The sequence below is a fragment of the Fukomys damarensis genome, unplaced genomic scaffold (assembly GCF_012274545.1).
Source record: "Fukomys damarensis isolate Sample0158 unplaced genomic scaffold, DMR_v1.0_HiC HiC_scaffold_23, whole genome shotgun sequence".
NCBI lineage: Eukaryota > Metazoa > Chordata > Mammalia > Rodentia > Bathyergidae > Fukomys > Fukomys damarensis.
The window spans coordinates 38,868,944-38,881,761 of NW_022900935.1; the positions used below are offsets into that span (position 1 = coordinate 38,868,944).

Genomic DNA, 12,818 nt, shown 5'->3' on the forward strand with positions numbered 1-12,818 from the left:
TACAGCCTGGCTCCAGCAGCCGGCGGGAGGGGCTGAGCGCCCGGCAGCGACCCCTAGGGGTCAGTCCCCGCCACTGCAAACTGTCCTGGCCATGCCCCCTGCCCCGCCCCCGAGTCACTCCTCCGCCTGGCTCCAGCAGCTCTCAGCCCACCTGCCCGGCCTTGGCAGGTCACCAGCCTTCTGGACACTCGAGGGCATCCCCGAGTGCCCTCCTGAGGGAGCTGCCAAGCCCGGGCTTCTGGCGCCGTCCCTTCCTCCCTACTTCTCCATTCAGCTCTCTGGCCTCAGAGCCCAGAGCCTTGCCAACCCCTGGGACCGGGCATTTTTCCAGCAACAGCACATGGTCTGCCTGACTCTCCTGGCTGGAGGGCCCGAAGAAGAAGTGGCCTGGGAGCCAAGGCCAGTGGCATGGTCCATTCCTCCCATCAGCCCTCGGAGGGCATTGGCCCTGGAGACACCCAGGGAGAACCAAAGGAGATGTCCCACAAGAGACTGCCAGCCCAGCCGCAGGATGGAGAGGTGCTAGTGCTGGAGAGGCCTCTGCTGGGTGAGGGGAGACAGGAATCGATACCATAGCATCAGAGTGTGTGGATGGGGCGCCGGGAAACAGAGACATGGTGAGACCTATTTTCTGTCTTTAGAAGCTTCCAGCTATGGGAAAGAGAAGAAAACAAGAGAGCTGTGAAATGTAACACTAAGTCCAAAGCCCAGCCCGCAGGGGCTCAGCCATGTTAGTCCCTCTCCCAACTCTAAGTCTTATTTTTTTATGGTACTGGGGTTGAACTCGGGTCCTTGCACTTGCAAGGCAGGCCACCTAACCACTGAGCTAAATCCCCGGCCCCTCTAGGTCTTATTTTTAAGAGGAAAACTGTGGTGCGGCCACCAGAGTGCCCGTACGCTTCTGCTCTGCCCCTCACCTACTGCTCCTGCTCTGTCCCTTGGTGCACAGTCCCCAGAGCTATCCACTGGCTGGCTGCCAGGTGGCCACCTTGGTATTTATGACCAGGGTGCCTCCAGAGCTCATCTAGGCAGAAGCAAATGGCCCGAGCAAGTGTCCCTGCCCCAGCACTCACTTCCATCTGCTCCAAGTGTCAGGGGACCCATTGCAAGCCCGGCCAAGTCTGTCAGAGGGCAGAGGACTCCCCAGTGGCTCCAACCAGCTTTGAAGACGTTGGGCAGTGCCTTGCATGGTGGTGCCATTCTGGGAGAAAGAGAGGGAGAGAGAGGGAGAAAGAGGGAGAAGGGGAGAGACCAAGAGGTGGAGAGTGAAGTGTTGCTGCCCAAAAGCAGAGGACAGATACAACATAGGAATCCAGAAGACCAGCCAGAGCTGCCCTGCGAACTTCCAGTCCCAATCCCATACCCCAGAGGCAGGCAGAGAAGGAGGGGCCACGAGGGAGGGTGGGAGGAAGGAGAACAAGGGAAAGCTTTATTATTAACAGAGCAATGGGGAGACTCACACTGTTCCCAAGCCCAGCTGAGAGCAAAGAGTTGGCTTCCCTGGGTGAACGGCTTATTCTTTTCAATATGTTTTAAGGCTGCTTCCAGGAGCCTCCTCCAAGTTCTCCAAGGCACTCACGCTGTTCCTTGCAGTCTGGTGACTCCACAGGACACCCCGTTTGTGGCCCCACGGTGCTGCACCATCAGCCCACGTCTGGGGATCCAGCCCGACACCACTGGGAAGTATTTTTGGTAGATTTGATCAGGGCCCTGGTCACCCTCCAAGGGAGCCTAGTTTCCTGCTGCCTGCTGGCCATAGCTGTGACCACGTCATCCACACCCTCCCTGGCCTCTGGGGGCCTCCGCAGGACCAGAGGGGTGGATTGGGCTTGCTCTGCCCTTGGTAAGGGACCTGCGTTGGGGTGTGTGTGCAGAGACCCACGGGGTGGGGGTGGGTTGGAAACATGGCACCTGAGAACATGGGAAGGGTGCGATTTTCCCAGGCCATCAGCAGGGTTTTAAAAATGCAGATGGAACCAGGCCTTTGAAATATGCCTGCCATAAAGAGGAGCTGGATGTGGCAGCGAAGCGGGTGCGGGTGTGGAAAATTGTGAGAATCCTTCTCCTGGGGCTCTCCCCACCCCACTGCCAGCTCTGCCTACAAAGCCTCATTTCAGAGCATGGGAACGCTGAACTCAGGCAGCCCTATCCCACCTCGGGGCACCTCCCTGAGTTCTGTCACCTCCACAGGACCGTCAGAGCTGACTCCAGTGGCCAAAGGACCAGAGTGCCAGCCGAGAGGCTCCCCATTACGGGGCTGTCCCGTGGTAACTCTTCCCGGGTCCGATTTAAATGCCTCCCGGTGCCAATGAGCCGCTTCCCTTGTCCTCTGTCTTCACAGCTAATTGAGAGCCCTTCTTTTGTGAGGAGTCTGAGCCACGAAGGGCTGCTCTCTCTTTAGCTCTTGTACATCCATTTCTCCTTCTGTCTTCTCTCCAGGAGTATTGGAGCAGGGCCTCTGGGCTCAGCCTCTGGGTCTTTGCTTCACTCTGCTGAGCCCCCAATTGTCTCATCTATGAAATGGGGGTAAGTAAAAGCTCCTCTCTCATAGTCACGGTTATAAGGATTTCATGGAAGGAGATAATCCCCATGTAAAGAAATAGCATTTAACACAATGCATGGTACATGGTAAGCTTTGAATAAGTATTAGCACTTTCTTTGTACTGTTAGCATCTGCTGGGTAAGAGCTGACGATAATACCCTTCTTTGCCCCTGGTGAGGGGGTTTGTGTGGATCAAATCCCCCTCCCCATCAGATGGGTAAGCAGCTGAGGTTGAGCTTATGGGGAGGCTTAGGAGTGTTTCTCTTTAATAATATGGTAAATGAAGATATTGTTCCAGCATCAGGGAATAGAATAATGACAATTCTAAGTATTTCCCTCTCCCACCTACTAACGTACTGGTTTGGGAGGTCTTGCTCCCCACCCCGGTCTCACCTTCTCCCAGAAGCCAGGGGACACTGTCAGGTGAGCAGGAGTGAGCTGCAAAGATTTCTGGACTGAGGAAACTAGAGTTGATTTTTATATGCGTTTTTTTTTTAATTGACTGTATGACCTAGGGTGGGCCATTTTGTTTCTCTGAAACTCGGTTTCCTCATCTGCGGGATGGAAGTAATAAGGATCTCTGCCTCTAATAAACTTGGAATCATCTTTTCTGCAGCAGGAGGGCACATTTACACAGTTTGACCATAAGTTCTCTATGTAATTATAGTTACCCAAGGTTAGAAAGGTCGGTGTAGAATGCTCGGTCCTGTCCCTGTGATTTCCAGGGTTGCTTGCACCTCCTGTGATGCGGCGGATGTGAAAAGCGGGACACTTGCCCACGTTCATGAGGAATGAGTTTCTGGCTTGAGGTCGCACAGCAGGCTCGTAGAAGAGCTTGGGCCTGCTCTCAGGCCTCCCTGGCTGAGCTCCAAGCTCCATCTCTCCCCTCCACAGCCCCTTCTTCCTGGAGCTTATTCGGTAGATGAGCGTGAGCTTACGGGGGAAGAGGAGAGAGGGGCAAATAGTTCAAAAGGGAGAGAGGTATGGGCAAGAGCGATAGAGCCAGGCTGGGGCAGGCGTGCTGCAGACAGGGCCCAAGGGAGGCTTGACAGATTGGCAGCCCCTCCTCCCATCTCCCCCAGAACTCTGTGAGCAGCCGGCCTAGCACTCTTTTCCCAGCCTCGCTTTCTCCTCCAAGGAAGCAGCAGCCTGTGCCAGAGTGAATGGAATCCAAGTTATTAATCACCTGCGACAATTACCCCAGTTCCTGGGCCTGCAGATGCCCCAGGCTAGGAAAAGGGGGAGCCAATTACAGCTTAATCAATATTCACGCTGCTGCACAACCCTTTCCCAAGAAAGTAGCCCCCTTGGCCCCCATCGTGCTTCTAGGGGCTTTTGCATGCACCCCAATTTCTGCAGAAGACCAAATACTGCTGGGATCATCAAGAGTAAAACCCAACACAAGATCGCATTTTCCACTGCAGGGTCAAGGCACTAGCAGGGAAGAGCAAGGCCCTGCCAGAGAGCCGGGCAGTGTGACATTAACCAAGGACCGTCCCATCGTGGGGAAGGGATGACAGCCTCCAGGTGGAGAATATTAAGCGGATCCCTTGAGGACTCTTATTACAGGGGGAGGCCAGAAATGGCCCTAAAAGTTATAGTTTTAATCTCAGCTCAGTCACATACTATATGGCTTGGAGAAAATCACTTCACGTCTCTGGGCTCATTCGCTCACCTGCCTGTCATCTGGGGTCGGAGGCCACGCCTCTCCGTGGGGGAAGGTGCCACACAGAAACAGTATGGTGTGTGGCACAGGGAGCTGGAAATAATGGTGTTGGTTGGGTTCCACCTAGAAAAAGACCTGAAAGGAGACTCCATGACCCGCCAGAGAAGTGTGAGGTAGTGGAGATAAGCAGTTAGGACAGCGGGGTGCCGGCCCCAGGTTTGCTCTCATTTACTCTGAGCTTGGTACCTTTCTGCCCCCAATCCCTGTTCCTACTTGCCGAGTGAGGACATGAGAATAGATAGGCTCTCAGTACCCCGACTTGGATCTTCCAGGAGCATGTGGGAAAGTGAGATGTGCTTAGAATCACTAGGCGTCTGTGGGCTATGGGATCTCCAATTTTCTTTTCTTTATTGCACCAGGGATTGAACTAATGACCTTGTGCTTGTGAGGCAGGTGGTGGAACCACTGAGCTAAATTCCCAGCCCTCTTAAGTTTTTCAGTGTCAAATGGCAGAGGTGGTAAATGTGGCAGATTGACCAGAAGAATATGAGACAGGTACACAAATAGTTAAGCCAAAGCCATGAATCTTGGTTCTGCAGCGGTAAAAGAAACCACATTCCTTTTTTTGTTTTGTTTTGTTTTTGTTTTTTGAGACAGGGTCTCACTATGTAGTTCAGACTGCACTGGAACTCACTGTGTAGCCCAGTCTGGTCTCGAACTCGGAGCGATCCTCCTGCCTCAGCCTCCCCAGTGCTGGGATTACAGGCGCGCACCACCATGCCCGGCCCACATTCCTTTTTATCAAGACGGAAAATAAAAACCATCTCCTCCTTTGGAAATCCTGGGAGAGGCTTAACAGAAGTCCTCAGGCTGGCCATATCCTTGGGAGGTTTCAGAACCGTGGACAGCGGCCAGTGCCCCTTCTGTCGGGAGGGTAGGGAGAGGAGAAGCACGGGTGGACCATTGAGCTGAAAGCTTGCAGAGGGTGTGACGCTTGGAGTGAGTGATGTGAGCAGGTCCAAGAATAATTCAGTTACACCTGGCTTTTGAGTGCCCAGTGGAGCTGTCAGAGCTGTTAGAATGTAGGGAGTCTTGTACTGGTCCTGTCTCCCCGCCCCGCTCCGGGGAGTACCTAGGGCTCAGGTGCACAGGTATATGAGGTGACTCTGCGTGGAGTCCCAGCCCCACGTCTCCCATCCTGCCCTGATCCCTCTGGCCTTGGTGTGCTGGTGCCTCCTCCCCTGGCAGCTCCTCTTCGTCCCCTCCAGCCTGGTTAGCACACCGATGCCCTCAGCCAGGGCAGCTTGGACTCTGACCACCAGGCCCCATCTGGGCTTCTGCAGTGACAGCAAGGGATCGTTTTTTTCCCCTCTAGTATTTCCCCAGGATCTGTGTGGCTCTGATGGGCTGCCTGGTGCCAGCTCCTGTCCCTGCCTGTGTAGCTGAGTGGGGTGGGGCCCACTCTATGCCAAAAACTGTGCAGTCAGGGCCCCCAAACGGGAGCGAAGGGCTGCAAGGCAGACCATCAACGTCCTGGCAGTTCAAATACCTTTTAGGTAGCAAAGGATGCTACGCATATCTGCATTATTGATTGCCAGGCCTCATATTTGCACCCCTTCATCCAAACTCACAACCACCCTTGAGCCAGGTCGGGTCCTCTATTGCGTTCATTTCCAAATGAGGAAACGGAGGCTCAGAGAGTAGCAGTTGCTTCAGGTCACCCATCAGGAAAATACCAGCGACATGAACCCAGGAAGTTTGATTCTGTAGCCCAAGTTCTCTGCCATACTCTTCTTCCCATTTTACAGATGGAAAAGCCAAGGATCAGAGAGGTTAAGCGACCCAGTCAGGGTCACTGACAGTCAGGGATGGAGAGGATTTAAGCCAAAGTTTTCCTGATGCCATAGATGTCATGTGGATTTCTCTACCTCTCCTTGAATGTGAGTCCCCACAGGACCCCCTTCTCAGTGCTCCCGACTGGCCTTCAGATCTCATCCTAGGTATCAGATACAACTAAACTCAGCTCCCTGTTCGTCCTTACGGAAATAACCACCAAGAGGAATGTTCTAAGGCAGAGCACACATTCCAATTAGGAATTGGCTTTATGGGATGAGATTTCTCCTGAGAAACCAGATGGGCCATCCTGCAAAATGGCAGGTGACTTCCCAGGGCCAGGAGGGCAGGTTCACACCCACCCTTTCCAGCCCAAGATGCAGGGGCCGGGGCTGCCGGCCACAGGTGCCGTGGGATCAGACTTCGGGGCACAGCCAGGCCATGTCCTAGCTCTCTTCACAAACGAGGCCCAGGACAGTGATGGTGGTGGCATGGTTACCTCCTGACTGCACCGTCTTTGGCCTGAGTGTCTGTGTCCTTCTCAACATTCCAGGCCTTCATTTTGCAGCTGAGCTGTTGAGGGACAGCTGTTCTTGCTGGCTTCCAGGGCCACATCTGGCAGATGTGACAGCGGGATGCAGCAGGAATGAGTGAGCAGTCTTTGTGACCACAGGGGGGAGCAGCCCAGGCCAGTATAGGCGCCTGCCTGGGAGCTGGGCTGATGGCTCCTCCTCCTCCTCCTCCTCCTCCTCCTCCCCTTCATTTTCTCTCTCTCCCTCATGCTTCCAAACTCCTCGCCTGCCCTCACTCATTTGCCTTCCCTTGGTAATGACCACAGTAAACATCTATTGAGCACGTACTGCAGGACAAACCCTGGACCAAGCATTTCACATGCACCACCTCCTTTAATCTTCACAGCCACCCTCAGAGCATAATCATCTCCCTTTTACAGACAAGAAAGACGTAGCTCAGAGAGGTGTTTGTAAGTCCCAGCTGGCTTCAAGCCCACCCTTCCTGCCCCTTTGTGCACCCTACCACACATGCACTGAGGCCCGGAGTGAGGCAGTCGGCCCATCTCAGCTGGGACGGGTGCTTGGCTGATGCTTTGTTCAAGCCAACACCATCTCCCCACCCAGGACTGCACAGCCTGGCTCCTTCCCTGCGCCCCTGGGCTGCCCAGGTTCCGTGGGTGCTCGGCGTTGTACGAAAGCAGGAAAAATGGGATCAGGAAAATGCAACAAAATCACCACGAGAGAGACCTGGACACAGAGACGCCCCCTTGTCCGTGGGGGCCTTGTGATGGCCATCATATTTCATCCGTGAGTAATGCAGGTGTGGAGGTCGAGGGGCCAGCATTTGGAATCAGGTGGACTTGAGTACATTGAAAGCTATGACACTTCTGCTGTGACTTCCGGCAACCGCCTAACCATGCTGTGCCTCCGTTTCCTCACCTGTAAAAGGAACTCAGAGCAGTGCCCACCTTTGGGGCTGAGGAGTCAGGGGTGCAGGGCAAGTGGGAAGGCCAGCACCCATACATCAGTGCTCCGTGAGTGCCAATTAGTGTCACATTTAATCTCTGCTAAGCCCTCAGAAGGTGGATGTTCTAGTGCTTGTTTTACAAAGAATGGAACAGAGAGGTTAAGTCATTAGTCCGACATCACACAGCTAGTATATGGAAGAGCTATCTGACCCCAGGATGTGGACCCATCTGACTCCCAGCCAACGCATCTCTCTCTGCAGCCTCATCTAGGAGGTAAGAGGAGGATGGGGTTCCTGAGCACCATCTGCGGCTCAAGCAGTCCCCTCCAACACAGTGACTCAGACAAGCCCACCTTCACACCCTGGCCTCCTACTCGTCACCTGCCTTCACGGGGAAGCTCGCTCTTTCCTTGCTTCTCCCGACACATACCTCATCCTCCCACTCAGTTTCTGCCTCCACGTGGAGGGGACCCCCCCCAGCCCTCAACTCCTTCTGGCTCCCAGCCGACTTCACACGTCAACTTCTGTGTTGATCTCAGTGTGACTTGTGTTCCACAGAATCTGCCGCGTGGAACTGTGGGAGGTGCAGGAAGTCTCCCGGGGGGCCATTCCCGGGCCAGGAGACAGGCAGAAGGCGGCCCTGGAGTGCCAGAGCCGTCCGGCTCCTAAAGGTCGTGGGTTGGATCCAGACAGGAGATGACCAAGGCTCCTGCAAAGAATGGTTTTCCCACCATCACGTGGCACTCCTGGGGGGCTCCGAAGTCCCCTTGCAGCGCTGCACTGGTGGTGAGCAGAGCCTCTGATCTTTATCAGGCAGGCTGTGCCTCTGCAGGGCTGCATAGTGAGCCGCTTTCGTCCCTGGCATTGGACGGTAGCATTTGCAGTTTGCGTTCAGGTCTCCAGCTGGCCGGGGCTCCGCAGCAGGCTGTGAGTCTGCTCCGGTCTGCTCCTGTGTGTCCTGTAGGGGTCAAGGCCACCCTGGTTATGTTCCTTCCCCGCTACGACAGGAGAGCGAGGGCATCTTCTGTCGTTACATCTGCTCCCATCCCATGACCAGAGCAAGTCGCCTGGTCAAGGCCAAAGCTGAGGGGCGGGGAGGTAGATTCTGCTCACCGTGTGGCCTTGGAGGGCACGTGGGTGCAAATACCACTCCAGGAGAGCGAAGGATCCAGACCGACCTCCCAATCTTCCGTGCTGCATTTATGCCCCACCTTCCCCCTCAGGTTCACAGTGAAGCTGACTGTCCCCCAGAGCTGCTAGACAAATTCTCCCCGTGTCCTTCCTTGCAGCTGCTGCTCCTAGAGCCTTTGATTCACTCTCCGCTGGCCCCATCTGAACCTTGGCCACACGGACTGCAAAACAGCAACAAAGAGGAAAGGCAAAGAGAGCACCTAGGTTCTGGGAGTTGAGGGTGAAGAGAGTAAAGAGCCATGTGGTTGGGTTGACTGTGGGAAGGCAGGGAGTCGGGTGATTTTTCTTCACGCCCACCTTCTTCCGGCACCAGCTATGGTCCCAGCTCTGAGTTTGGAGTTTCCTGGAAGCTCCAAGTCAAGTTCTCATCACATCACTGCTCAACCTAGCCGAGAACCCCAGTGTGGGAGCATTTTATTTTATCCTTCTTCATCTCTTCCCCACCCTCTTGATAGAGGGCCCCCCAACTTCCAATGAGAAACTACCCTTCCCTTCCCAGACATCTGACTTGGCTTGGGGGGTGTAAGTGGGACTCAGGGACCCCACTCTCCCCCAGCCATGGCAATCGGTCCAGGATTGGGCCTCAGCAAATCCACGCAAAGGAGGACTAAGTCATGAGTTTTTTGTCAAATTGTTGGGAAAGAGATTCTCTTTTCCTGCAGAACTTGAACCTCAAAGGATATAGGCTTTGGGTTGCCACCAACTGTCATGCCACAAAGTCAATAAAAAGAATAAAGACTCCATGAATGGAGGGACAGAGAGTCCGTGGCTTGTGCTCCTGGATCAAGCTACACCTGAAGTCATAATGCTTAAAATTCTCTATGGCTATAAAGCCAGGAAGAACAAGTTTTCTGTCACCTGGAATTGAAGGAACCCTGACTAAATAAATTTATAATCATAAAAATTTGGACCCTTTGAGCTAAGCAAGCTTAGAATCACACATTTGCTGTGTTGCATGGAGTTAAAGTCCTGAGAGTTTCTCTTGTCTCGGGAAGAAGGGCGGGGCCTAAATCCCTGGGTGTGGAGAAGGAGAAGAACCAACACATCGTTATGGACTCCCCTGGGCGGCTTACTTGTCCTGGACCTGGGGCACCTGCCGAGCCAGGCCCTTGGCCAGAAAGCAGTCGGGATGAGCTGGGTACAATGAGACACTGTCCCAGCCTCTCTGGGCCTGGGTCCCCTTATCCTGTGTCAGGGACACAGGGCAAGAAGAAGCCTGGGACAGTGCAGGCAGTGCTGCTAGACATGACTGCCATGAGCAAGGGGCTGGGGCGCAAAGAGCCACAGGAGGGAGAGTGGGCAGGGGCGAGGACCTTCTCAAGGGCTGTCCAGGAAGGCCGACCCAGTCTGGACTCCTCCGAGCCAGCCCCCAGCCCAGCTCAGGGCCAGCGGCCACTCTTCCTGGCTTAACTCTCAGAAGGGATTTGAAGGCTCACACCTCCCTCGGAATTCCCGGCACAGACCATCTTCAAAGGTGCCAGTGGCTGGCCTGGCTCCTGGGCCACATCCCTCTGCCCAGGCCAGGCTGCCCCTGGCTGTGCTCCCTCCAGCCCCAGGGGCTCTGCTTGGCCTCAGCTCCAGGGTCCAGCCTCACTCTGGCCCTGCCACTCTTCCTCCAAAGGCAAAAGGTTCCTGCTCTGCGTGGAGGTTCCCAGGTTCCACGACCTGCTATTTGCACATCTTAGCCTGGGTTTATTCATCGGGAGCCCAGAGGCCTCCCCAGTAGTGACACAGCTCACCCCAACTCATGAAACAGTCCTTGCCATCGTGTTGTGTGGGAAAAGAGACTGAGGCTCCAAGAGGTGGTGAGTTCATCCATTCAGCAGTACCCGCTTGGAACTCACCACTTGCCAGGTATGAGCTAGGTTCCGAGCACATTAGGTTATCAGAGCAAGGTCCCGGCCCCCATGTGACTTGCTTAAGGTCACAGAGAAAATTGTCATCACCCCTCACACACAGTAGGCTCTCGATCAGTGCGTGAAGTACCCAAAATACCTCGCGGGCAACCGACAAGGAGGAATCATGGGCAAAATGGCAAGGGATGTGTGAAGGATGCAAGAGGGGACAGGGAGATGTCGATTTCAGCCTGGAGGCTGGGTTTGCAAACGAGAAATCTATTGTATCTGATCCTGTCTGCTAAAGACCAGAATGGAGACGAAGGGAGGAGCGGTGGTGCTGTCTGGTGTGCTTGGCGTCTGCCTGGCAAAGCAGCTTGGAGCCTGCAGGGGCTGTGCTTGGGCAGCAAGCTCTGGAGTGGTCTCGACATGGTTCCCCCCTCCCAAGTCAAGACTCAGAGAGGACAGAAACTTGCAGTCAGGATACAGTGCCTGGAACATGGGGAGGAGGGAGGGAAGGCTTGCAGATATGAGGTCAAACCAATAACTGCGGACTTGAAGTGTGGTAGTGTGCCCAGCCCTGGAGTTGATACAGCAGCTTTCTCCCCCTCTGGGACCTTGCTTCTCAAAGAGTGGCCCCCAGATCATCAGCAGCATCGCCAACTCTTGGGTGTTTGTTAAAAATGCTGAGTCCCAGCCCCACGCCAGACCTGCCAAGTGTGAATCTGCGGTTTTAACTCGATCCCCGCCTCAGTCTCCAAAACCTGGAGGACAGGCAGAGTTAGAAAGCACAGGTGCCTAGGTCTGTCTCACAGATTCTGGTTTATTGGTTTGGGCTGCAACCTGGGCACCAAAACTTCATAAAGTTCAGCAGGTGATTCTATCATGTGGCCGAGGTTGAGGACCCTGTTTTCGCTGGCTGTGGCTCCAAATGTTCCTCATCTGCCTTCACTGCAGCCCCAGGAATGCAGGGGCATATGGTTGTGCCCATTTTCCAGAAAAGAAAATTCAGTAGGCTTTGGGGAGATGGGAAAGGGATCTGCAGATGGGAGAGACAAGAAGAAGAGGAAGAGAGGGAAATAAAAAGGATCCAGATACACCCCACATATGTACCAATTCCCCATCATGAATAATATATCGACTATGTATTGCAAACATATGCTACCAATTTTTTTTTAAAGAAGGTTCTCTATGCCTAGGTGCTGTATAGAGCAGGATTCTCCAAGTCAGTTCCCTCAACCAGCAGCAGCAGCAGCAGCAGCAGCAGCAGCAGCAGCAGCAGCAGCAGCAGCAGCAGCAGCAGCAGCAGCGACCCCTTGAAGCTCATTAGAGACGCACACTTGGAAATCAGAAACCAGGGCTGGGGTGATTCTGGTACGGGCTCCGGTTTGAGCAGCACTGATACTCCCTCCCCTCCTGTTCCCAGGGCAGACATTGCTAATCCATCGCCACACCATCATTGAGCCCTGAGGGCTGGGCTGACAGACCAGGTCTGTAACTCAGCCTGCACATGAGGCTGAGTTCAAGGATGCAAGGTGGCTGCCCGCTCCCAGCTCACCTGAGCGTCCCCCATCCACTGTGCTCAGCCCAGCTGGGGGGTGGGGGAGGGGTGAGGTCCACTCAGTCCACTTGTCCTGTGCACCCTCTGCGTGTTCGGCCACAGACATAGGATGTGGTTGCCGTGGGGGACCCAGGAGAAGTCACAGGCCCTGCTGTTCAGGGGAATAAGCAGGAGAAGGACGCTGGTGTATGTGGACTGAGCCTGCACCCTGTCCTGTGTGTCAGGCACGCACTGTTTGTTGCTGTGTGACAGCGGGTCCCTGTGAGGGGGATGGGCGCTGCGGCCCCACTGAGCGCGGTGCTCGGAGCGAGGAGGACGCGGATCCAGCACCTGCCAGCGTCGCACAGTGGGCCCCAGAGAGGAGGCTGTGGCTGGAGAGCACCCAGTACCAAGCCCTGGATGAGAGTCTGCTGCTCTTAAACCCCATCCTCCAGGTAGCTGTCCTGAGTGGGCTCTGGTGCCTCTGCCTTCCTCACCTCCCAGAATCCAGTTTCTCCCCTCTGCCAAGCCAAGCTCGAGCACAAGCTTCCAGGGTGCACCGTCTCCAACTGCAGCCCTTCCTCCACTTGGGCCCCTTTTCTCTGCTTTCCCTCAGCAACAGCAGGTCCAGGCAGCCCTGCTGTCCTCTCCTGCGATCCTGCGTGCCCAGGGCTTCCTTCCAGCGCTCATGCCCTCCCTGGCCAGAGGTGGTGCTGCACACTGCCACCCACC

At 54.9% G+C, this 12,818-nt stretch overlaps 1 long non-coding RNA gene across 1 annotated transcript; it reads left to right on the forward strand.

The window, feature by feature from the left end:
• The first annotated feature begins 339 nt into the window (after positions 1-339).
• LOC117287369 lies at positions 340-12,181 on the forward strand. The gene is made up of 4 exons (XR_004518697.1): positions 340-617; positions 1,538-1,843; positions 2,440-2,526; positions 11,746-12,181. It is a non-coding gene; the product is annotated as an uncharacterized LOC117287369 (long non-coding RNA).
• The last annotated feature ends 637 nt before the right edge of the window (positions 12,182-12,818 follow it).